The 23,743-nt window shown below is 38.5% G+C and overlaps 1 long non-coding RNA gene across 1 annotated transcript; it reads left to right on the forward strand.

Moving 5' to 3' along the window:
- Positions 1–10,598: 10,598 nt before the first annotated feature.
- LOC140909976 (uncharacterized) lies at positions 10,599–20,596 on the forward strand. Its single transcript, XR_012158395.1, has 3 exons — positions 10,599–10,675; positions 11,594–11,794; positions 20,515–20,596. It is a non-coding gene; the product is annotated as an uncharacterized LOC140909976 (long non-coding RNA).
- Positions 20,597–23,743: the final 3,147 nt, after the last annotated feature.

A 23,743-nucleotide genomic window follows, 5' to 3' on the forward strand; every position in this document is an offset into this window, starting at 1 on the left:
ACTACAACAATCTGATAAGGATTTAATGGCTACATAAACCATGGTTTTTTTAATGGATTTTGCTATTGTTGTGTTTAGAAATCACACATTTTATAAGCATAAATACATGTTAAGTATTCCAACATTTTACCTTTTCATTCAGCATCTGTTCCGCCAACTTCCACATTTGGCCTTATTTTTTGTCAGCTCTCCAGATTACATCAAGCCTCTTTTCTGGCATCCTTAGTCCATTAAGCTCTGTTCTTCCACTTTGGGTCTGGTCTTCCTTAAATCTGTTTTATTCTAGTTCTTTAATTTCTCTCCTATGGCAACATTTAATTGGCCTCTCTAGGCCATTTCTTTATTTTCCTTTGTCCTGAGCCATGTATATAAAGTCAAAGCAATGTAAGTTGAAGAAACTCTCTCTCAGTGCCAAAATGATGATGATAAATGGCTCCACACCTTAGTTTCCACAGTGTCTTTTTTTCCATTTCTTAAATAACAAAAGCTAATTAAAATAGTTAAATTTTTACTTTTTGTTCAGTATTTTGCTTCAACCTTAAGCTGGGGCACACTTGGTGGGGCCACATAGATTCGATTGTATTGTCATCAATAACCAGTGACAAAACACCTTTTCAGATCTGGCCTAGCTGTTGGCTGGGGCACTTGGCCTCTAGAAGGCCAGGGGCTAGTCAAGAAGATAATTCTGGTGGGTTCAAAAGTCATAGTAAGGCCAAATGAAGTCCTCTTCCACTCTGCTCCTTTGACTAACTGGATTACTCTGGAGGACTCAGTCTTTTTGGCATAAGGACTGGAGAGTGTTCTAAGTACATTTATATGTAACAAGATGCCAGGCTTTGGGATCTGAGATTAATATGGTCAGATGACTAGAGACCTGAGATCATAAGCTCAGCAGGATCCGGATGGGTGTTTTGTATTTTTTTTATGACCAGGCTGGTAGCAACATGATTGGAAGAATTATCTGTCCTAGGCAGTTAGATAAATTACAGTTTTGATTTATTATGTTGAACAAGTCTTCAGCGTTTGGTAGGATTATTATTATTCTTTATGCCCTGAAAGCTATACATAAGACTGTGAATTTGGAGACTCATCTTCTTTTCCCAGCTCTTCACCAGATTGCCTGTATAATTTTAGGTAAACCATCTTCTCCTTGATTTACTTTCATCATCTCTAAATTGGGAATAATACATGTAGTGCCTCAGAGGGAGTTAAGGCTAAATCCCTTCATATTCATAAAGCACTCGAGTAAAAATCCTCTGCTAGGGACCACAAATGAAATGCAAACATTTGTTCTCTAATTTCAGTTTATTGGATACACTAGGATGGGATTTGCAAAACTGCTCAACGTTGGCCTAATGCTACTCCTATTGAAGTAAGTTTTTTTTTTTTTTTTTTACTATTGACATCACTGGAAGCAGATCTAGTCAAATGTTGAACTCTTGAGAAATTCCCACCCTGCCCAGATAAGTGCTCTTAATGAAGACTATTTCATTACTAGAATGTTGTTCCATGATAAATTTGAGCATGATAAAAATGACCAATAGATACCAAAATACTGTAATACTTGTGATACTGTATCCACACACAATAAGTGGTGGTCTAGGGCTGCAGCAAAATGGAAAATACAAATGAAACTCTTTAATTAGCTTTTATTACTTTTCTAGAAATGAAAATGTTATAGGAATTTAAGCTATGTTGGAGCACTTAATATTTTGTCATTGCGTGGGAGTTTCTTCAGCTTGTACTGGCTTGACTTAATGTGCATTAAAGTGGTTGTACACATAATTATCTTTGACCATTATACGTATACTGTAGATTGCTTGCTTGGTGACTAAGCAATTGCATACTTGCTGCCTTCCACAAGAGTTCTCAGTATACTCTTTACCTTTCTTTACCTGCAGAATGGATTATATTGGATTAGAATTAGAGAGGTGATACAATGATTACAACTAGAACACTTGCTGAAAGATCAGGTGGTAATACTTTATATTTAAGCTAACATCCATAATTACAATGCACCAAATCCTGATGGCCTTGTTAAAAGCCGAGAAAGGATTTCAGGATTTGGCCTTTTGTTAGTAAGTAGTAATTAATGCATGAAAATTGCTGTGTATGACACATTTTTAATTGCATGTATTCCAAACTTTTAAGTGCTTTCTAACAGGTTGTTCTGATACCTGGTAAGTAAAATTAAAAAAGTGGGTACATGTTTATTATATATGTTATAGCTAGATCAGTGTGGAAGGACACTGAAGCTAAATTCCTTCAGATTTTGTGGAAGGGGCTCAGAATTGAATCATGTCCATAATCCATTCCTATGGTTTCATTTTGAGTTGGCTCCAAAAACAGAAGAGGCCTGCTTTTCAGTTCCAATTTAGAAATGGCCAAAGTCTCACACAAACAGTTATTTCTGAAAGATTTTGAATAGATGGATACAAACTTGGAAAGTATAAAAGGGTTGAAATCCCAGTCCTGTTGAAGTCAATGATCGTTATGTCACTAAATTAAATGGGGCCAGAATATCATCCAAGGCTACTTGCAAGCTTGAACTGTAAAAACATTCACAGCATTTTATTAGAAGTGCAAAGTATTATTGGTATTGGCATTAACATACATCTGATCCTTCAACTGGATCTTCTATAACAGAGCCTTATACTGTCATGGAATCCCACGGAAAACAACAGATCCCATGGGTTTTAGGATCGTACTATTATTGGTATTAGTAGTATTTTATTAGTCATATTAGTGGTATTTTTATTAGTCATATATTAACTTTATTCTCTGTTTTGCTAAAGTTTTAAATGAGTTGCAAACTTTCCATTTTCCTATTAGTAAATATGGAGATAAGCACCATTTTGGGGGTATACATAATAAATAAAGTCCCTGATGACAAAGCACATTGAAATGTGTTTAACATGGTCTTTTTGAAACAAATCTTACAAGCTTATTTCAATCAGAAGATTCAAGTCTCAAATACTACAGTATGCTTTTTAAAAATACACTTAAATACATTTTCTGTGCCACAATTTGCATAATAGTTTAGCATTTCTTATTGCATTAAACAGTACACTTTATCTAAGGGTTTAATGTTCCATGTTCCGATTGTTGCACACAAAATAAAATGTTGATTATCTGAAAAGAAGATGAAACGGCTTTGTCTATTTTGGGCACTGCTGTGGATGCCATGGTAACAGAATACGGTAAAGGAATCTATGACTATGCACAACTTAACCTTCTCCTATCTCTGCATTTTCCAGTTTTTTATTTATATAGTACATTTTTAAAAGAATACCACACTGAAAATTTCCTGTATGGATCAGTGATCCAATCTGGTAAGTAGCATCTTCTGGGGACTTCAAAGTAGTTGCCCCTCCAATGTAAGGGACCAGGGCTTTGTAACTCCTCTGCTACTGTTGCATTTATGGCCAGATTGTATAAATAATATATGTCCTTGTGTTAGGGGCAGTGTAGAGCTGCAGAAGGAATTATCCCTTCCAGATCCCCATATGCAGAGATAATGCTTAAATACCCCTTGTCTTTTGGTGTAACTTTTGCCCTTGAGGTTCATGGCGAGAGTAGTTCTTGTGTTTTCCCATGTGTAGGGTCTGGCTCTTTTGTTGGTGTGTTAGAGAAGATGACTTTTTTTATGCTCATCTACCTAGAACCCAGAAAGAGGTATCTCTTGGATTTAGAGGGCCAGACCCTCAACTATTGTAAATCTGTAACTCAACTGGAATCCAGGGAGTTTTACAAATTTCCTCCACCTGCAGATCTTGTCCCAAAGATCTCTAAACATTATATTCACGAAAAACCCCAGGGTATATGAGAATCTCCATTTTTCCATTCCCACAAGATATATGACTTTATCATTGGGAGGGAAAACAGTTGCCTGTGAAGGGACAGAATCAGGGCCTGATTGAGGTTCTCAGTGGTAAATCCAAATATCTGGTTGTTTTCTTTATCAAAACTAATATTCCAAAACTTCTGAGATTTCCTCTTAGGAAGCAGTTTGTAAACCTGAGTCTGAAAAGGTTGCACTAATTGTTAACACAACATATTGGTTACAGCTGTAAAAATTGTATGATCTCTTTGTTCTACCTAGACACAGCTGGCTTATTTTTTGACTACAGCTGATCAAAATAGGTCAAGATTTTTTATGAAAAACTTCACACATTTCTAACTCATTTTTATTCCACGTGTTTTGAAAAGGAGTGATTTTTTTCATTTATTTGAATTTTTTGGTTTTTTTATTGAAAATGTAAACTGTGGAAAAATTGAGGGTTTGAGTATTTTCCTCTTCTTTCTTCCCTTTTCTCTCCCTTTTTTCTGTATTTGTCTTTCCCCCTTTCCTTTTTTTCCCTCCAGTGGCAAACAAAGGCAGGAGAAAGAGAAAAAATATTGAAAACTTTGAAAACATGGATGATTTAAAGGTAACTTTTAAAATAGTGTGTGGGTGGGAGGGGGCAATTTTCAGAACACTTTTTTATTACTAGCACCAATACTGATTTGGAGAACCTTAACATAGGTCTTGGGGATAATCAAAAATTCTGGCCCCCACTGAAATTAATCACAAAACTCCCATTGACTACAATGGGGGTGGGATTTAACTTAAGGTTGATATTTAGAGCCTAATTCTCTTTTCATGTGCACTATTGCAAACCCACTGACTTCAAGATTTCCAGCTAGTGTAGTGGAATTTGCTCCTTAAACTTATTGTAGATGTAACCTATAGAAGTAAAACAAATTTTGAACTCCTAGTCTAAGCCTATCTACGTAAGGCTAGCATATTAATTCATTGTGTTGCAATAAACCTAGCCCACCAATTATTTTCTTTTAAAAAAAGCCAAAGAATTATTTAGTTCCATAGCTATAGATTTTTAACATCTTAGAAATTTATTTTTCCTATGCCCTTCCTAAAAGACCCTGACCCCAAACTGCATATACTAAGCAATATAGTAACATTTGAATGTAAATGCATCCGGATTTTTATTACTTTAGGCAGATTATAATGGAGAATGTGTTCTTTGTATTCTGTGTCTAGCAGTGGTGAAGAGCAGTACATATAATACTGACCTGGGGAAGAATGTGAGCATCATGATTAGTGCTAAAATGAAAATCCCAAGTGGTTTTAATGTTGGTAATAGTATGAAAAACTTTCCAATAGATGCTGGTGCTTGGAATAAATGGCTTTATAAACAAATGTACAAATCATCTCTGGAAAAGGGTTGCTGGGACACTTCTTGGAAATAATTTCTGTGGAGCTTTTTTTTTTAAATAACTTAAATGTTCCTAAGAACATTTTTTGTGTATGGGGGAATCTTGGAAATTTGTGGGAAAGTAGGTCAGGTACCACCACCCGTATAACGAGAAACTAGTAGGTTCCTCAGTTGCAGGAGAAAGGTATGATGTTATTGATACTTACTTTTAGAACCCAGACTGAGACTAAGGTTATGATTAGTTCCAAATGAATCAAATAATTATCATAATAGGAGAAAGTAATGATGGCACGTAAAACGGTGTGCAGCTATTTCCTATGAAACAAAAACCAAGACTAAAAATAAGTTTATACTATATTAAATTTCTGACTGTATCTTTCATTACACTCCATTGTTTAGATGTTGGTGGTGCAACACGTAGGCATGTTGAGTAGTATTTTCCTCAGTGTGCAGTTTATGCTAACGCTATCCTGTCCATTTAGTTAACTTTCCTTTTCGTGCTTTTGCAATTCTCTTTCCAAGGTTAACCTGCACTTCCCTTTTTTTAAATTCCATGCACTTTTTGTTTTATTTAGTTACTTGTTCCCTCTTTTTAAATCCTGTTTTTAATTCTCTCATCCTCTGTCTGTTTATATATGGTTTCTTTTATTTCATTCCCTTACCTCTAGCTTTCATTTTTTCATTTAATTTTGTTTTTGTCTCCTATTCCCTACCTTCCCCTGCTTCACTGAGAGAAAAGGGGATACGGGATAACCACTTATTTTTTACTGGAGAAGCAGACACAGATCACTGTTCAGGTATGTGTATGACATAGCATGTTGGGTAGTGTGCTCAGTGATTGACAATAAAAAGCCATCATTTATTAGATTCAGAAAATACTTTAGTTTTACTAAGATATGTTCTTGTATTGTAGTTTCACTAGACTTTGTTGTTCATTTATATTTGTTCTTGTATAAGAATTTCTGGAAGGAAAATTCAAGTCCTATTCAGTGCTAATGTTTTTCCTCTCCTACTTCCATTCAAATTATTGGTGCTGTCAACTTGAATGTCCTCATTTATGGAATTGGCACCTCCTGAAGGAGGTATTCTTAGAGACCACCTGATGTAGGATATCAAATTAATATCAGTATCAATAGTAATATTTTAATTATTATTGAATAGTGCCCAAATATAAGCTAGCCTCCACTCAGAAGAGAACAAAGACACAGTCCTTGCCCAACAAAGCTTAAACTCAAAATATTAGATATGGTCACTTCTCTGTATAGAGGCTATTAGCAGCCATAAACTATCATCAGCAGTAAGGCAAAAAGGGGACATCTTGTTCAACAACTTATTATTGCTGAAAAATAACCATAAACTTATGTTTTCATTATCTCTTAGCAATACCTCCTGTCAAGCTATGTCATTTGCGTTTGTCCCAATGTTACCTACATTCCTACACATTTGGTGTTCCTTTACTTATTATTTAAAATTATTTAGATCAGAAATAAAGAACCATGCCAGTGTTATAGAGTTATTTGCGTTAGAGGAATGATTCCCATGATTGAGTTTCCTGGATGACTAATTTTTTTGTTTCCTTGACTCTGGATTTTTGTCACATTGGGTTTTACATTGGAAGGTAGACACTGGGACGTGATGGGGTGTATAGACCCCACATGGTAGAAAAGAGTTAGTGAAGAGAGCAATCACTCTCCAAATTGGAGCTAAATGGCACGTTAGCGACTACTGGGATAAAAAGCTACAACCCAGACAGAGCAGGGCAGCTGCTGGAGGGGCTGAGAGTCACTGTGGAAAAACTCCCCACCATCAGATAGAGGAAAGCCACCCAAACAGACCAATGCTCTAGGAGAAGGATCATGAGAAGAAGATGCCTGCAAAGGCCATAAGTGGGAAACAGTCCGGGGAAGTAGCAGGTGACCGAAGCAAACAGTCCTTGACTGCCTAACTGAGGATCCCTGGGCAGGGATTTAGAGGAGAGGGTGGGCTTGGATCCCTCTACAATCCTCCACAAGGAAAGGGGTGGAGTTGGGGCAGGGTCTGGGGCGGAGTGGGAGTCCAGAACCTTTGGGGAAATCACAAAATCGGTACCTCTGGTCAGTATCTGAAGATACGATAGAGTGCTCACCATTAAAAGTCAGCATTTGCCAAAGTTACCACACAGAAGTTTTACTTCTATTTTTGGAATGGGAAATTCAGTGGGAACTGTGAGACAAACAGCAGACCCTCGCCCAGTAACCGAGGATCCCTGGGCAGGGATTTAGAGGAGAGGGTGGGATTGGATCCCCCTACAATCCTCCACAACGAAGGGTGGCAGAAACTGCTGAGACTTCAGACTTGTGGCAGTCCCCACACAACTTTTTGGACTTTATTTTTGTCCCTCATTCAACCTTCCTTGTTCCTCTCACACAAAGAAGAGAGGGAGATATCAGGGGCTAGTGACTGAAGGTCCATCACAGATCACTTAGGCCCTTGGGGACTAAGACTCCTACTACTCCAAGAGGGGAGGGACTCAACTGACCCTGCCAGAGGGTTGAAGTTGTAACAGTGGCTGAACACTGCAGGCTCTATTTCTAAACTGATACAAAGGGAAGCTGAGGCAAGGCTGCTGTCACTAACTCTGACCACAAGGGGGGGTATTAAAAGGTGAGAAGCCCAACAGCAGGAAGAATGAGCTGTTTCATAGCTGGGCAAAAATGAAGACACCACCCCCCAAAAAAAATCTCAAAATTGTAGTGATTCTAAGTCAGTTTTTGCAAGCAGTGAGCTTTACATTTAGAGGTGAATTCTCATAAAACTCATTTCCATATTTTATACATTTTATACTCCTAATTCTTCTGCATCTTGCCCAAAAATGTCAGGGTTTTGAGTTATTCTCCATTAAGCACTGTTAGTTATTTATTGTATATATCTTAGAATAGCTTTTTCCCCCATTAGTTAAGGTAGCCAGGAAAGTTGCATCCCTTGGCCTGGATGAATATTTTCCTAAACCAGTCCTTTACTGTTCAAGTGGTGGGGCTGGGGAAAGGAAATCAGATATTGAAAAAGGTGATCAGAATCTCTTTGCAGGTCTTTCTTTGTTCCTGTATGTTTGTGTTGTGTGCCCATCTGTCCTTTTTAACTGACAGCCAAGAAATTTGTTTAAAGTATCAGAGATGTGACATGTTATGTCAAGCAGTGCCAGGACACTATATATGCATGATATATGAACTGGTGATATATATTGTTTCACTGACTCAATCCAAGTAATGTTCCAGTGTGATATGTCATCCAGCACATTTCACAAAAAGAAATGTTAACGTTACAGTTTAGATAAAATAGCTTGGGAAGAATGTAGAAAAACCTTATGCCCAATTACGTGTTCGTTGGTCACTTCCATAGGAATTATTTGGCATATTCATCAAAAACAATTAATAGTTTTATTTGTAATAAAACATAGGGATAAGGAGTTACTCAAAGTCTTGCCAGATTTTTAATTCAGAGTTTTTAATGAAGGTGCCAACCACTCTCTGTCATTTATTTAGGGGAATTACCAGCTCAAGCAAACAAAGGATGTACAACATATAGAGCATGTGACAAAAATAATAATAATGGGGAACTGACTTGTTTGTTCATAGTGGAGAATGGGGATGTCCTCAAAGCAGACTGCTTTTAAAAAAAAAAAAAACACTGCCCCTCCTTTCCCCACCAAAAAAAGCCCTTCAGTGTTTGTGGTACAATTAGCTGTGGGTACAAATACTAGCATTAGGTATTTAATTATTGATTGCACTCTCAAATTAGGTAGTTAGATGTCAAACTATAGTATTTTCACCTTTAATAGTAGATGCAAAATTGCAGGTCAAATTGAGGTCCCTTAAAAACAAATAAACAAAAACCTAGGCATTAATGTGTAGGCTACAATAATTGTGCTTAGCTATTGAGCATTATGGGAGATCAGTGTTAATACAAAAAGGAATAAGACTTATACATTTATCATTATAATACAAACATTACATGCCTCACAAGATTTCTGACCACTTGTAAACCAATTACAAGCACAGTTCTTGAGATTTTAGGATGCAGAAAATGAAGCTGGGATGATGTGAGCCTTATTTCGTGGGATACAGAATGAGATTTACAAACACCCCTCCACCCCCAAAACAAACCAGTGAAACAAGACATACTACCTCCAGAGCAGAGCAAAATTTTCCATAAAGTCCACTAAATATCTCATTTTTGCCAGTCTAATTACTAGGAGGCATCCAGATATAGGTAATCAATCAACCTCCACAGAAGAGCGTTCCCAATCCAACTGAAACTAAAAGTGAGAAGGAAGAAGAATCAGAGAGACATGAATCAAGGCTCAGAAAGGGAAAAAGGAAGAGAGTTTCCAAGTCACAACCCTACTATCCTGTTCAATGAGGGCCCTACAATAAAATATGACCATTTCTTTATGGTGTTAAAATGGCTTGAAGCTTCCCACCACACTGGAAAAGCAAGATACTGTTTCCTCTGAGAGGGTGTTTGTTGTTGTTATTATTTATTTTCCCCATTAACTACTGGATATAAAGTCAATTGAATTTAACAGAAAGACATCTGTTGGTTTCAAGGGGCTTGGAATCAGGCCCCAAGGGAGCAACTGCTATTGGACTTTCATTCTGACATTGGAGGACGATCCAGCTACTTCCAGTGTTCCAGTACAAAATTTGGTACAGGTAAGAGCTGTGTATATATCATGGAGATATCCTCATCAAGGGTGAGGAGGCAGAATTTCTCAGAAGGGATAATACTTCTGAGATGTAGGAGCAGATGCTTGTCCCCATATGGACAATCATGTGATTGGATCAAAGAAGGCATGTAAATGGCTGTATCTCCAACAGGTTACAATATACTGACATCTAATACAATCTCTTCATCATTTTATTTTGGATTAGATTTGGTTTAGAAATGGATCTGATACAATGCATCTTCATCTTCACGCAAGTGGTGCTCTGGGAGATTTCAAGTTGTTCATTACAATTTTTTGTGGATTGAAAAAAGAGGATGAACAACAGATGACATTTAGTCATTGTAACATAGACTTCCATACTTTATTGACCAATCTGCTTTTTCTTCTACTCCTTGGGAATAGTTTGACTTTCTTAAACAACATGGCCAAATCAAATGTTCCTATCCATCCTCATTGTCCCTGGTACTTACGAGTGTGCACTGTGCATGAAAAAAGGAAGGGGAAGTGGAACTCCCTTTCCTTTGCTAAATGAAAAGGTAACATTGCCACTTTGTTCCCTCTTACTGGGGCTGGCTGGAAAGCCACTCCACTCTGCAGGCAGTCCCAGAAAATGGGTGGGCTGGGAGCAGATACTGCAGTGATGTGGCACCTACTCTTCAGGCAGCATCTCTCTCTCTCATTGGTCCCTGATGAATCTGAGCCACCATGGAGAATCAACCAGGAGGCAGACCAGGGCAGTGGTACAGTATAGAAGGTGGGAAGAGAGTCTGCTCTGAGTGCCTCCCAGCTCTATCACTCCCACAATGCAGCCCATCTCCCAGTGACCTCAGCAGTCCCTATGCGCCCACACAAACAACTTCAGCATTCCCTGAGTTGCCCAGCACCTTCCTGCCTCAAATACCCATTTACCTCACCATCCTGGGCACATGCCATAAATACTCCATCTACCTTCCCTGGAGTTAAGGTACCCTAGGTGTGTGTGGAGATGTAGGGGAATCCCAGGACGAAGTAGTAGAAGCAGGTCCATGGTGGGGGGGACGGGGAAACACAGGTGAACCACCAAAAGGAGTCTTAGTCCAAGTAGCAACCATGGGTGGGTGCAATCATAGAATCATAAAATATCAGGGTTGGAAGGGACCTCAGGAGGACATCTAGTCCAACCCCCTGCTCAAAGCAGGACCAATCCCCAATTAAATCATCCCAGCCAGGGCTTTGTCAAGCCTGACCTTAAAAACTTCTAAGGAAGGAGATTCTACCACCTCCCTAGGTAACGCATTCCAGTGCTTCACCACCCTCCTAGTGAAAAAGTTTTTCCTAATATCCAACCTAAACCTCCCCCACTGCAACTTGAGACCATTACTCCTTGTCCTGTCCTCTTCTACCACTGAGAATAGTCTAGAACCATCCTCTCTGGAACCACCTCTCAGGTAGTTGAAAGCAGCTATCAAATCCCCCCTTATTCTTCTCTTCTGCAGACCAAGAAGTATGTCACTGAAAGGGAAGTCTGTACTAGAAAGATACACTAATTGTTTGTTTCCTAATACATATTGTTTTTTTAAAAAAATGTAAAAGTGATTTATGGACTGTTTCAAAATCTTGGTTCATTTGTTTGCTTGCATTAAATCTCAAATTGTAGTTTACTAAGCAATGATGTGGCATTCTTTCTTTGAAGGTGTCTGAGAGCTACTAATGAACCTTAACTCCAGGGCCTAATACAATGGCCCTGAGCTTGACTCTGTGAGATGCTTTCTGAAAAATCCTGGAGAGATAGAACTCTGGCCTGTACTTCAGCAGCGTGTTAAATGGAAGGAAAAGGAGTATGCCTAATTTGCTCTGCTATCCCGGTCACATAAGCACCTAGAGAAAATAAACAGTAAGTAATAAAGAGCATAGGTCTGAAAAATCAAATCATGCCAGACAAATGTGATCACTCTCTTAAAGCTAATTATAAAATTATTGGAGGAAGAGAATATGTTTTGCAGTAGATATGGACATCTTAGAAATGCCTGAGAAATTATTACTTGGAAAATTTATTCAGGTTCCTTTAGATATGAGCACTGTCACATAGACTGAAACCTGATCACAGATAAAAGATGATAATGACTTATGATTTATTGAGCTTGGGAGAGGTGTCTTGTGGGGTGGCATTGGGCCAAACAGCAATCTTATTTCACCTCTTTATTAATGATCTGGGGGTAAAAATAAATAAAAATCCCAGTTCAGTAAAGTGAGAGAGACTACTACCATGCTTAAAGTTAGGCATTGGCTTATATCTTGTTGAAACAGGACCTTAATTCTGAAATGCTAACTAAATTAGGAAGTGAAATCACAGTCAAATAATAAAACAGGAAGTGGATTAGTTAGAAGTGTGGGCAGAGCATTAAAAAGATATATAAATTAGTAAGACTCTGCAAATTGTTATCCACGTGTGGAGTTCCCCTGGCTTCAGTAGGAATCACTTTGTGAGTAACTGTTTAGGGAAGAATGACCAGAAATCCTGATATTCAGTAGAGGGAGAAATTTGAAACTAACTATTCAAACACTTAAATAAAGTGAAAATCAGTAATAATGAAAAAGACTTAAGAGATATAGAGGACAGCAAATTATATATGAGTTTGCCATGTGATATGATGGGGAGGGAGGAAATGCAATTTTGGGCTCTATACACATGTACCATTGGAATAAAAGTCCCCTGCTATATGGAATTGGTGAAACTAACTAGAAATGCACCTATAACTCTGTATCTCTCTACCACAAGGAGGTGGATAAATTGCATGAAATCAGGGAAAAGCAACCACATTGACTAACACTGCAGGGATAGAGCATGAAGGAAAGATTAAGAGATTAATATATTAGCTTGGCTGAACTATGGTTGATGATAAAGAGAATGACAGCTTCACACATACATTACTCAACTACTATGAATAACATTCAAAGTGAAATACAAGGAAATTAAAAGGTTTTGATTTACTTATAGGTACAAACATAAAGCTCTAATGATTTTGTTGTGTACAAAAATACCTTAGACTTGTTTTATACTGTTTACAGGAAGATGCATGATTGATAAACCCTGAAGTTCGTTCTTGAATGTTACTCTGTTCTTTCTCAGGCAAACACCATTGGCTTTAAAACTGAGAAGTGATCATAGGACTTGACCTGCTATAAATTTATGCATACTTTTCATGTAAATTAATTACAGTATATGAAATAATTATCTATAATGATGCATTTGTAAAAATGAATACAGAAATCACAAAAATGTACTTTTTTCCAGCAATGTACCGGTAATTGTTTGTGGAATCATCGTAATTTTCATAGTCATTACCTAGTTGGGGTGTTAGATTCAACTCATTAAAATTGCCAATAGCAAAGTAAATGGAAGCTGCTGTGAATTTGTGTCTGTGACAAATAGTTGCTTTTGCATCCCAGAGGGATGGGTTGCACTTGAGTGGTTAGACATTGGTTCTCTTGTGTTTTTGTAACAATGCTGTAACTTTTGGATGAAATTATTGCTTAGATGTAAACTTCATTTAATTGTTCACATTATCCACAACAATGGACATCTTAATTGAGGCAGCAAAAATCACTTCTCTTATCCAGCTGTCAGGAAAGGAGTCTGTCATACCCACATGCCGTTAATTCAGTCAGCACAAAAGAACTTTAACGTAAATCACTGAACTATAAGCATGTCATGTACGTAGGTGTTTTTCTATGCCTTAATAGTATGGCATTGCAAGTTCTGTCTGTTTGTTCATTTCACTTTTTGGGGGCCAGATTCTGCAAATTTCTTTTTAAAAAGATCCAATTCTTCAACACTTTTGTTTAGTAGTACTTAAGGATGTAGGACTGGAAGGTGCTTCCTAGGACACTGAGCCTGGGTCCTATCGCCAGTAGTATAGCCAAGGACCTAAGTCTGCTAATTCCCAATCAAGTGCCCCAGCCACTAGATCTATCTGCTTCTCAATGAGCTCAATGGGACTACTTTATATGAGTAAGTATTATTCAGTGTAAAAGCTGTAGTTGTGGGCTCTTTTTAAACAAGAAATTTGACCAATCTGATCTTAAAATAGCAGCAATATTAAACAGAACCTAGTGTTGTTCAGTGGAATTCATCCCTATTCAACAGGTGGTGTTTTAAAGTCTCCAGGACTGTCCAGTACATTTTAAATATAGACTATGCTTACTTTTAGGTATCTGAAAAGTACATTGCACATTTGTATATGTGACTATATATGTAGCTGTACTTTAGACCCGAACCAATGCCTGGGATCTAAGAAATCCCCAAAGTTTGGTCCCAGATGCAAACTCTGCTGGTTGGGGCCCATCTCTAATGTTGTAATTAGAGTTGGCAAATACGTTTTAACAAACAAACAATCAAACAAAAAATCCTGTAGATATTTGCATGATTTTTAAAAATTATTTCTCTTGTCATGATCATTCCAATTTGGTATCATTTTTCTAATGTAATTGACTTCTACAAGCGCACATGTTTGCATAAAAAAACATTTCAAAGACACTTGGGGTATTCACTGATATCAAATTCTGTATAGGCAGGCTCTAGTATTTTGTGATGGATGGCTTATGCGTTCATCTAGTCAGGGAACAGAATCAATACCCTGTGGCTTATATGGCTTGACACTGTTAAACAACACAGATGAAATAGCAAATTCTCACTCAGAACTCTTTGTGAATAATCCTTATTTTAATGCTAAATACAAACACTCTCAAACTTAATAGGGATGGTTTTAAAAAAAATTAATTTCAAGTCTGGATCTGAATTTTGCAGCTATAGCCAGCTCTACTTCCGTTTTATTTTATTTCGCATTACACTATAATCAAAAGGAGAGCATTCTAAAAACTTGATTCCCTATCTGACTTGTTTATGTAGTAAAGATTTCATTCAGTCCTGACATCTGTTTAGCGTATTAACCTTTTGAGAATAAGTTATTAGAGTAGCTCTGACATATAATGTGTCATTTATGGACTAATGGGAAAATACCACATGCTACTTTGCCATAACAATATGGTAACTTGAAAGCAATTGACATTCTTGCTACTGTGTAGTATCCTGTTCATGCAGTTAATGATAACTCATCCCCACTGTGCTTAATTTTCTGGAATTTTGTAAACGCTGCAAAGCTCATTAGAATTTTAATGTTTTATGCAGACTGAAACTTTTCATAGTGCTTAGTGGCTGCCAGCAGAAATGAATACTAGTGGTTGTCTGGGAACAATCCTAGGAATAAGAGAAATTCTTTGTATTTTGTTTTCCTCATTTCCATTGGTGACAACTTTTCTTCAAATATTTTCCCACCCTTTTTAAATGCAGGGTACTGACTCAAATCCTGGTCTGAAAGGTTGGAAGAATCTCCCAAATATCACATTGACTTCCAAATGTTGTACATCAGCATACTGATCAGAGTGCTGCAGATCTTGTCAAGCTTCAGCCAATGTCACCTATCTCTTGTGCAAATGATCTTTGCATTTAACCCATTTACTGAGTGTATTCCCTGTAATGATTTGAAATGGGTAAATAAAGTGAGTAATAAAATTTCAAATCATTAGTGCATTTACAGTGTTTACTGGCCATTGTTTTATAATAGGACATAATGAAACAAAATCAGATCCCTTATAATTAAATAATCTGTAAAAGGTCCATCAGATTTCTGACTGAAACATTAAGTCCAGACTCTTGATAGTGCAGTAAAAATATCTAGGAATTTTAACCCAAAAGAATGATACAGGACGTTAGTCAACCATTTCAGACTTGAACTGTGAGCTTCTTCTCCATGGTAAGCCTCTGCTCCAAAGCCCAGTGAACTCAATGGAAAGACACTATTGACTTTAATGGACTTTGCATTAGGGTTTACATGTAAATGTTACAAGTCGTATGAACCAAAGGTTGGCCTCAGCTGGAGAAGAGAATCCTTTGTATTGTTGTACTAATCTAAGTTCCAATCCTGCATGGTTCTGAGTATTTGAGGGCCCTCTGTTCCTGTTTACTTCAGTGGGAATAAAAGGCATGCAACACCTGGCAAGATGAGATCTATGTGGAAAATCCTCAGCTGGTATAAATTGACATAGTTCCACTGAAGTATGTATGAAGTTCCACTGAAGTATAGTTCCACTGAAGTATGTATGAACTAAGAATCTGCCCCATAGCATCAAACTGTAAAATAAAGACACTGTTATTTTAACATACAACTTTCTTTTGGCTAATTCATTATTACATTGGCATACAGAATTCAGTCTCTAGTGTTTCAGGAAGATTAAGAGCCTAATATAATTATCACAAATTAATGCCAACAAATATCTACAGAGAGTGATCTATAAAGAGGTACAAGTATAATTTATATTTCCTACTGTATTAAATTTCACCCTCTGATTTGTTGTTACAAAGACAAGCTCAAATACACCTTGTGGTTATTAATTATATACTAATCCTCTCCACCTTCTATTCACTTATTTGCTTCCCAGTTACAAAATACTTTAATCAATATTTTGAAGTCATTTGGCAGGGATAGCCCTTCCCCCACTTTCCTGTAGAAAAATTCATGGACAGCTGCTTCAGAATGGTAGGGAAACTTGGCGAAGTTTCTATTTTGGAATTCTCCATAAATTATAACCTCAAAGGGGAAAGAGGGGGTTCCCCCTACTAAATGTACTAGGTTTTTACCTTAAATCCCATAGAATCCCAAGACTCACATGGATCTTAGAGAATGTAGTGGTATCATGGGCTTACATGTAAAGAGGCCTTGTTTCTTTGTGCTTTTTCTCACCCTGCTTTTCAACCCACAGGCTCCATAGCACTCCTATTTCTGAATCTTCTTCAGGAAAGATTCTTCAGCAGTGGGGATCTCTGGGCAAAAGTTTCTGCAATTAACTTCCACTGATTTAAAAGTTTTGACCAGGGGTATTCATGCAGCCTTTCATAGTCAGCCTCCTATTCTGCCTGATCCAAACACAAGGTAATTGGATTCATGGAATTCCCAACAGAGGGTCCAGGACTGGGACAAGGACTTGGACGATAAGGTGGATAGAAAGCTGGCTAGATCGTCGGGCTCAACGGGTAGTGATCAATGGCTCCATGTCTAGTTGGCAGTCGGTATCAAGCAGAGTGCCCCAAGGATCAGTCCTGGGGCCGGTTTGGTTCAATATCTTCATTAATGATCTGGAGGATCGCGTGGACTGCACCTCAGCAAGTTTGCAGATGACACTAAACTGGGAGGAGTGGTAGATACGCTGGAGGGTTGGCATAGGATACAGAGGGAACTAGACAAATTCGAGGATTGGGCCAAAAGAAATCTGATGAGTTTCAACAAAGACAAGTGCAGAGTCCTGCACTTAGGATGGAAGAATCCCATGCACTGCTACAGACTAGGGACCGAATGGCTCGGCAGCAGTTCTGCAGAAAAGGACCTAGGGGTTACAGTGGACGAGAAGCTGGATATGAGTCAGCAGTGTGCCCTTGTTGCCAAGAAGGCTAGCAGCATTTTGGGCTGTATAAATAGGGGTATTACCAGCAGATCGAGGGACGTGATCGTTCCCCTCTATTCGGCATTTGGTGAGGCCTCATCTGGAGTACTGTGTCCAGTTTTGGGCCCCACACTACAAGGATGTGGAAAAATTGGAAAGCGTCCAGCAGAGGGCAACAAAAATGATTAGGGTCTGGAACACATGACTTATGAGGAGAGGCTGAGGGAAGTGGGATTGTTTAGTCTGCGGAAGAGAAGAATGAGGGGGGATTTGATAGCTGCTTTCAACTACCTGAAAGGGTGTTCCAAAGACGATGGATCTAGATTGTTCTCAGTGGTAGCAGATGACAGAATAAGGAGTAATGGTCTCAAGTTGCAGTGGGAGAGGTTTAGGTTGGATATTAGGAAAAACTTTTTCACTAGAAGGGTGATGAAGCACTGGAATGCATTACCTAGGGAGGTGGTGGGATCTCCTTCCTTAGAGGTTTTTTAGGTCAGGCTTGACAAAGCCCTGGCTGGGATGATTTAGTTGGGGATTGGCCCTGCTTTGAGCTGGGGCTTGGACTAGATGACCTCCTGAGGTCCCTTCCAACCCTGATGTTCTATGATTCTATGACAACAGTGTCACAAAAGTGGCATAACTCCCAACAATGCAGTCAAGGACAGGTCCTCATTCCACATTCTGGTGAGGTCTGATTGTCTTCACTAGAAGTTAACCTGAGTAAGGATTGAAGAAAAACTCAGTAAGGACTTCTGAATTTGGGTTTTTGTGATGCTGGAGCTAGTTTCTTCAGGCTTTCAGATCCTTGCCTTCCTCCAAGATGATGTCAGCTGAACATATTGGTTTCTGAAAACAAGTTCATTGTAATACGTGATACAAAATGTGCATATTTCCAGCTAGTCTTAGCAGTTAAATACAAATGGATAATGATGGTCAGACTAAGAGATTTAGTGAGACAAGTCAGAGTTATCATAGATAATCCAAGTTGCAGTGGGGGAGGTTTAGGTTGGATATTAGGAAAAACTTTTTCACTAGGAGGGTGGTGAAATACTGGAATGCGTTACCTAGGGAGGTGGTAGAATCTCCTTCCTTAGAAGTCTTTAAGGTCAGGCTTGACAAAGTCCTGGCTGGGATGATTTAATTGGGGATTGGTCCTGCTTTGAGCAGGGGGTTGGACTAGATGACCTCCTGAGGTCCCTTCCAACCCTGATATTCTATGATTCTATGATCCAGGCTAACTATTAATCTTTACCTCCTGCCTTGGTATTGCAGGCTATAATAACCCACAGAGTACCTCATCACCAGGAGTATGGTGAGGGATTTTGGGTTGTATAATTAAGACAAGGTAATTGTTGACAGTGGACTTCTTAAGGCTATTGTAAATCCTCTGCCCAAAGCTTGTGGGGATCAATGGTGGAATTGTGTCTAAGATGCTAATAAGAATACAATTTTTGCTTCAGCCTGATTTCTTATTTGAGACACACTGTCCTCAGTGCTTGGAGTTTTGCAATACTACATAATTTTACATCTTGAATGCATAGCAGTGTTAAAGGACAACAGGTGTGAGTGTCAGATTGTTAGTTCATAATATCAACCTTAGCACTTAGGAGGCTATACATACTCAATGTCTGTGCATGTACATATATATGTCCCAGTTTACCATTCATTTGGCAAGCAGTCTGGAACATACAGCATTCTAAATGTTAGCTCTTGATGTTAGTTGTTTAATTCAGACCCTCGGTGATTTTTTGTGTGTGTGTGTGATTTCTTTCCCCCAAACCCATCATGGACAGCTGGAAAATGTATAGTATATTATATATACCAAAGACAAGAATTGTGGGTTTGGAGTCATTCCAACTTCTCTGCTAAATACATACAGTAATTTGGGCAACCTATTAAAGTATTATTTACCAGAGAGACTAAAATTTCTCCTCTCTGGAGTAAAAAGATCATTAGGTATAGTTTTGGAATGCATCTTATATGTTTGTGAAATCTGAATATCAGCTTCTTAGATAAATGATCATTTTAAAAGCAAACATATGTATCGCCTAGTAGTGTCAGCTGGTTAAGCTCATATGTGTGCTGCGTCTGTCAGTCATGTAGATGGATATAAGGAGTTAGATCTTCAAATATATCACAGGTAAGGAAGATTGGATGGCTGAGGCCTGATTTTTGGGATATGGAGCTTGTCACTCTAAGTTACCTGTACAAATTAACTGCTAAACATCACCTTAGAAACAGTAACTTCATCAAGTCCTTGGTTGTCCCCACCCTGCAGAGCTGTGGAGCACCGCAGGTTTCCCATAACTTAGCCTTATATGTCTTATGCTGCTTTATGGAGGTTAATATTGAACTGCAGGGTTCCCATTTTTCTCTTCATCCTGCACAAATTTTTGCTAAGCTGTGCCTTTTCTTTTTAACTGTGCCATTGGTACTTAACTGAATATGAAGTTCAAATTTTAACATCAAGATGTCTTTTTTAACTAAAGAGGACCTGCAAAATGAGTGTGTATTTGTGGCGGTGGTGGGTACCCTTGCTTCTGATCTTTGCTGAGAGCAAGAGGTGCAGAAGCAGTGAACAGCAGAGAGGCTAACAGAGGGAGTTTGCCTGGGATCTGTCTGAGAGGAGGTATGCTAAGGGCTGAATTAGGGAGGCTGTGTTGGTGACAGGTTTCAGACAGGTTAGCAGCCATGTTAGTCTATATTCACAAAAAGAAAAGGAGGACTTGTGGCACCTTAGAGACTAACAAATTTATTTGAGCATAAGCTTTCGTGAGCTACAGCTGAGTGTCTGTTGTGGGGACAGTTTGACCATGTGCTTGATGGGTTGTTTGTTTGAAAAGTGTGAATTGGGAGTGCTTTGTTCCAGGTGAGCCTTGAGTGGGCCTGACTGTTATAAAAAGCCACTCAGCTGTGAACCAGCTGAGCAGCGAACAGCAGAGAGGCTAACAGAGGGAGTTTGCCTGGGGACAGCCCACTGAGGCTTACATCTTGCCGGCTTCTCTGAGTAGTTACTACAACTCCTGAGGAAGCTCGTAGAAGGAAGGTAATATGGATGGGGAGCGTTCAGCTGCTGTGACCTGCACTGGATGTGCCATGTTTGTCTTTCTTCCACAGGACAGAAGTGACCAGCCCTCTGTGAAGAAAGAAGTGGTACGGGACTATTTAGAAAAGCTGGACGAGCACAAGTCCATGGGGCCGGATGCGTTGAATCCAAGAATGTTAAAGGAGTTGGCGAATGTGATTGCAGAGCCATTGGCCATTATCTTTGAAAACTCATGGCGATCGGGGGAGGTCCCGGACGACTGGAAAAAGGCTAATGTAGTGCCCATCTTTAAAAAAGGGAAGAAGGAGGATCCTGGGAACTACAGGCCAGTCAGCCTCACCTCAGTCCCTGGAAAAATCATGGAGCAGGTCCTCAAGGAATCAATTCTGAAGCACTTAGAGGAGAGGAAAGTGATCAGGAACAGTCAGCGTGGCTTCACCAAGGGCAAGTCATGCCTGACTAATCTAATTGCCTTCTATGATGAGATAACTGGCTCTGTGGATGAGGGGAAAGCAGTGGACATGTTGTTTCTTGACTTTAGCAAAGCTTTTGACATGGTCTCCCACAGTATTCTTGCCAGTAAGTTAAAGAAGTGGCTTTAAGGTCTTTAAGGTCAGGCATGACAAAGCCCTGGCTGGGATGATTTAGTTGGGGATTGGTCCTGCTTTTGAGCAGGGGGTTGGACTAGATGACCTCCTGAGGTCCCTTCCAACCCTGATATTCTATGATTCTGTGGTATGCAAGTAAGAGCAGAAAATGTTAAGTGAACTTTCTCAACTCACCAAAATGTTTGGTTCAGTTTCTTTGATCAGTAGCAGTACAACTGTCCTATTTAATCGTTTCCTGCCTCTGGGCTTCCAACAGCTCTGTCTATTTTTGTACAGTGCCTAGCACAATGAAATGTTCTTAATAGCTCTTTTGTGCTACTATGACACAAATAAAATTTTTTCTGGGCCTTGAACAATGTACATATAGTTCTTATGCGCTGTGGCACACATTTCAGTCAGAGGCATATGAAGCACCAGAGTTCATGAGAAATGAATCAGAATGAATCCACAGCAGAAACTCATCTGGGCCCAGTAATGTGAGGAGAGTTGGAGATCTTGCAGGAAGGGAGGCCTGCTGGCAGGCTAGGTGAAGGGACAGAGAAGGTTTGTTATAGAGAAGAATTTTTTTTAAAAATGAATTTCTTCTGAAGTGAACGAATACTGAGCCTTCACAAATGACAACTAAACTCAGCAAAGAAACAAGGATTCTAGTTAAGTCCAAAGAGAGGAATGAGGCCAGAATAACTATTCATCCATGGTCATTGTAAGTTTTCAAAAAAAGTATGACAAACAGAACACATTTGATCTCTCGGGAAAATTTGACAAGCTGAACACACAGAAGCCAAAGAGTGTTTGTAATGGCAGAAATCACATCATTTATAACTTTCTTAAGCATTGAACACACACACCATCAACTCAAATAATAATCCCAAGAGAATAAATCTTTATATTGTTTCCTTTGACATAGAGCTGCAAGACTGTGCCAAGAATGTTATTCAAAAGACATGAAAATAATCTTCTGGGAGCTATAGAATGAACCATATTCAGAAGATAACTGCCTCAATCTCAAAATGGCAAAAATGTCAGGATAGAGCAATCCATTTTTCACCCTTAAAAATGACATGAAAGATATGATTGGAAATGCCATGCTTTGGGGGGAGGGTGAGCATTGTTCACATAATTATCCAACATACCTTGTTTTAAATATCTGTATTCCTGTGTGCTACTTTGGAAGACACACAAATTGAAAGCATGTGTTGAAAACGTGATGTTTTGACTATTTAGCCCAATGTGTCATCATATTTGTGATATTGACTTTCATTGTTACACATTTTTCTGAAACATTACTGAAAAAGCAACTACACAATGCAGAGTAGTCAAACTTATTCTAGTTCTCAAAATACTAAAAGCAGTCAGTAGACCATACAGTGATTTCCCCACTGAAGTCTTTGCAATTGTATTCTAAAAGTAACCACAGTACATAAGGTTAGAGAATGTCATGAATACTGTGGTGAAGTCATCAGACTAAAAAGCAAAAGTGTAATGCTTTTAATGACCATCACTCTATAATAGGCATGTATCTCCATAAATTACAAATCTGAAATCAAAGTATTTAGATAAAATCACACAATCTTCAGAAGTTACTCACTTTTTGGGGGTCTGAAAAATTTGAGAGAGCCTGAATCAGGAGTGCTCAAACTGATTCGGAGCCAGACAATGTATTTAGACTCATGTATTTAGTTACGCACATGCTTAAATAACTTGCTGAACCAGGGCCCAGATCAGCAACACACTTGGATCCTAAAAGCTATTTGAATAAATTAAATTGTATCAGTCCTCATTAATATGCAGCTCTCACCTATCCCAGCATACAAAATTCCATCTTGTTCTGACCCATTAAGCTTAAATATTTGAAGCAAGATTGAGGATAGCGTGCTAGGAACTGTATTCACTGCAAGCAGCGGCTCCATGTAAAAGATGAAGACAGCTGTCAAACTCATTGCAGAACTTCTTGGGCAGACTGAATGTAAACAGTGAAAAAGTATGTGTGTGTCTTCTTTTTCCAAAATGTTCTAATCTAAATTATGTTTTTGAGCAAAGGACTATGTATAGCCGGAATGATTGTAGCTGAATTCTAAAGTTCTTAAAGTAGTGATTTTTAAAAGGGAAATATTAAGGTTTATTATAGTTAGGTGAGATTGACTCAAGGTTAGAAAAAGAAAACCTTATACTGAAAGGTCACACTCACAGTGGTGAGGAGGCATGCATGAAAAAGACTTAACTACAATAAAAACCAATTTCATTTCTGATCTCCTTTAGACAAGAACAAATTTACAAAAATAACTGTTTTTATTGTGCCAAGTGGAAATTATGCATCTAATAGGATGTGTGGATATGAAGGTCAGAATATGTATAGTGGTTGACACTATACATTTTTGCTTACCCATGGGTGAGTGAGGTGAAACACTCTTGTTCCTTTTCAATTTTGATTTCAGTTTTTAAAAGCTGTTCTTAGCTTTGTGGAAAGTGCATGAGGAGCAATTATTTCTTTCTTAGAGATGTGCACAACTTTAAATAGAGAATTCCATGCTGATGAGATCAATTCAAACCCCAACATAATTTAGAGTACCCACAGAGCTGCTCTTTAGTTCCTTTAGTTTCAATAGTTAATTCACAGTATGGCTGCTCTCACTTGAGCTAGGATAACTCAAGTTAACTATGCAGTGAAGACATAACCTGAGACTTACAAGTG

This window comes from Lepidochelys kempii, chromosome 4 (genome assembly GCF_965140285.1).
Source record: "Lepidochelys kempii isolate rLepKem1 chromosome 4, rLepKem1.hap1, whole genome shotgun sequence".
Classification (NCBI taxonomy): Eukaryota; Metazoa; Chordata; order Testudines; family Cheloniidae; genus Lepidochelys; species Lepidochelys kempii.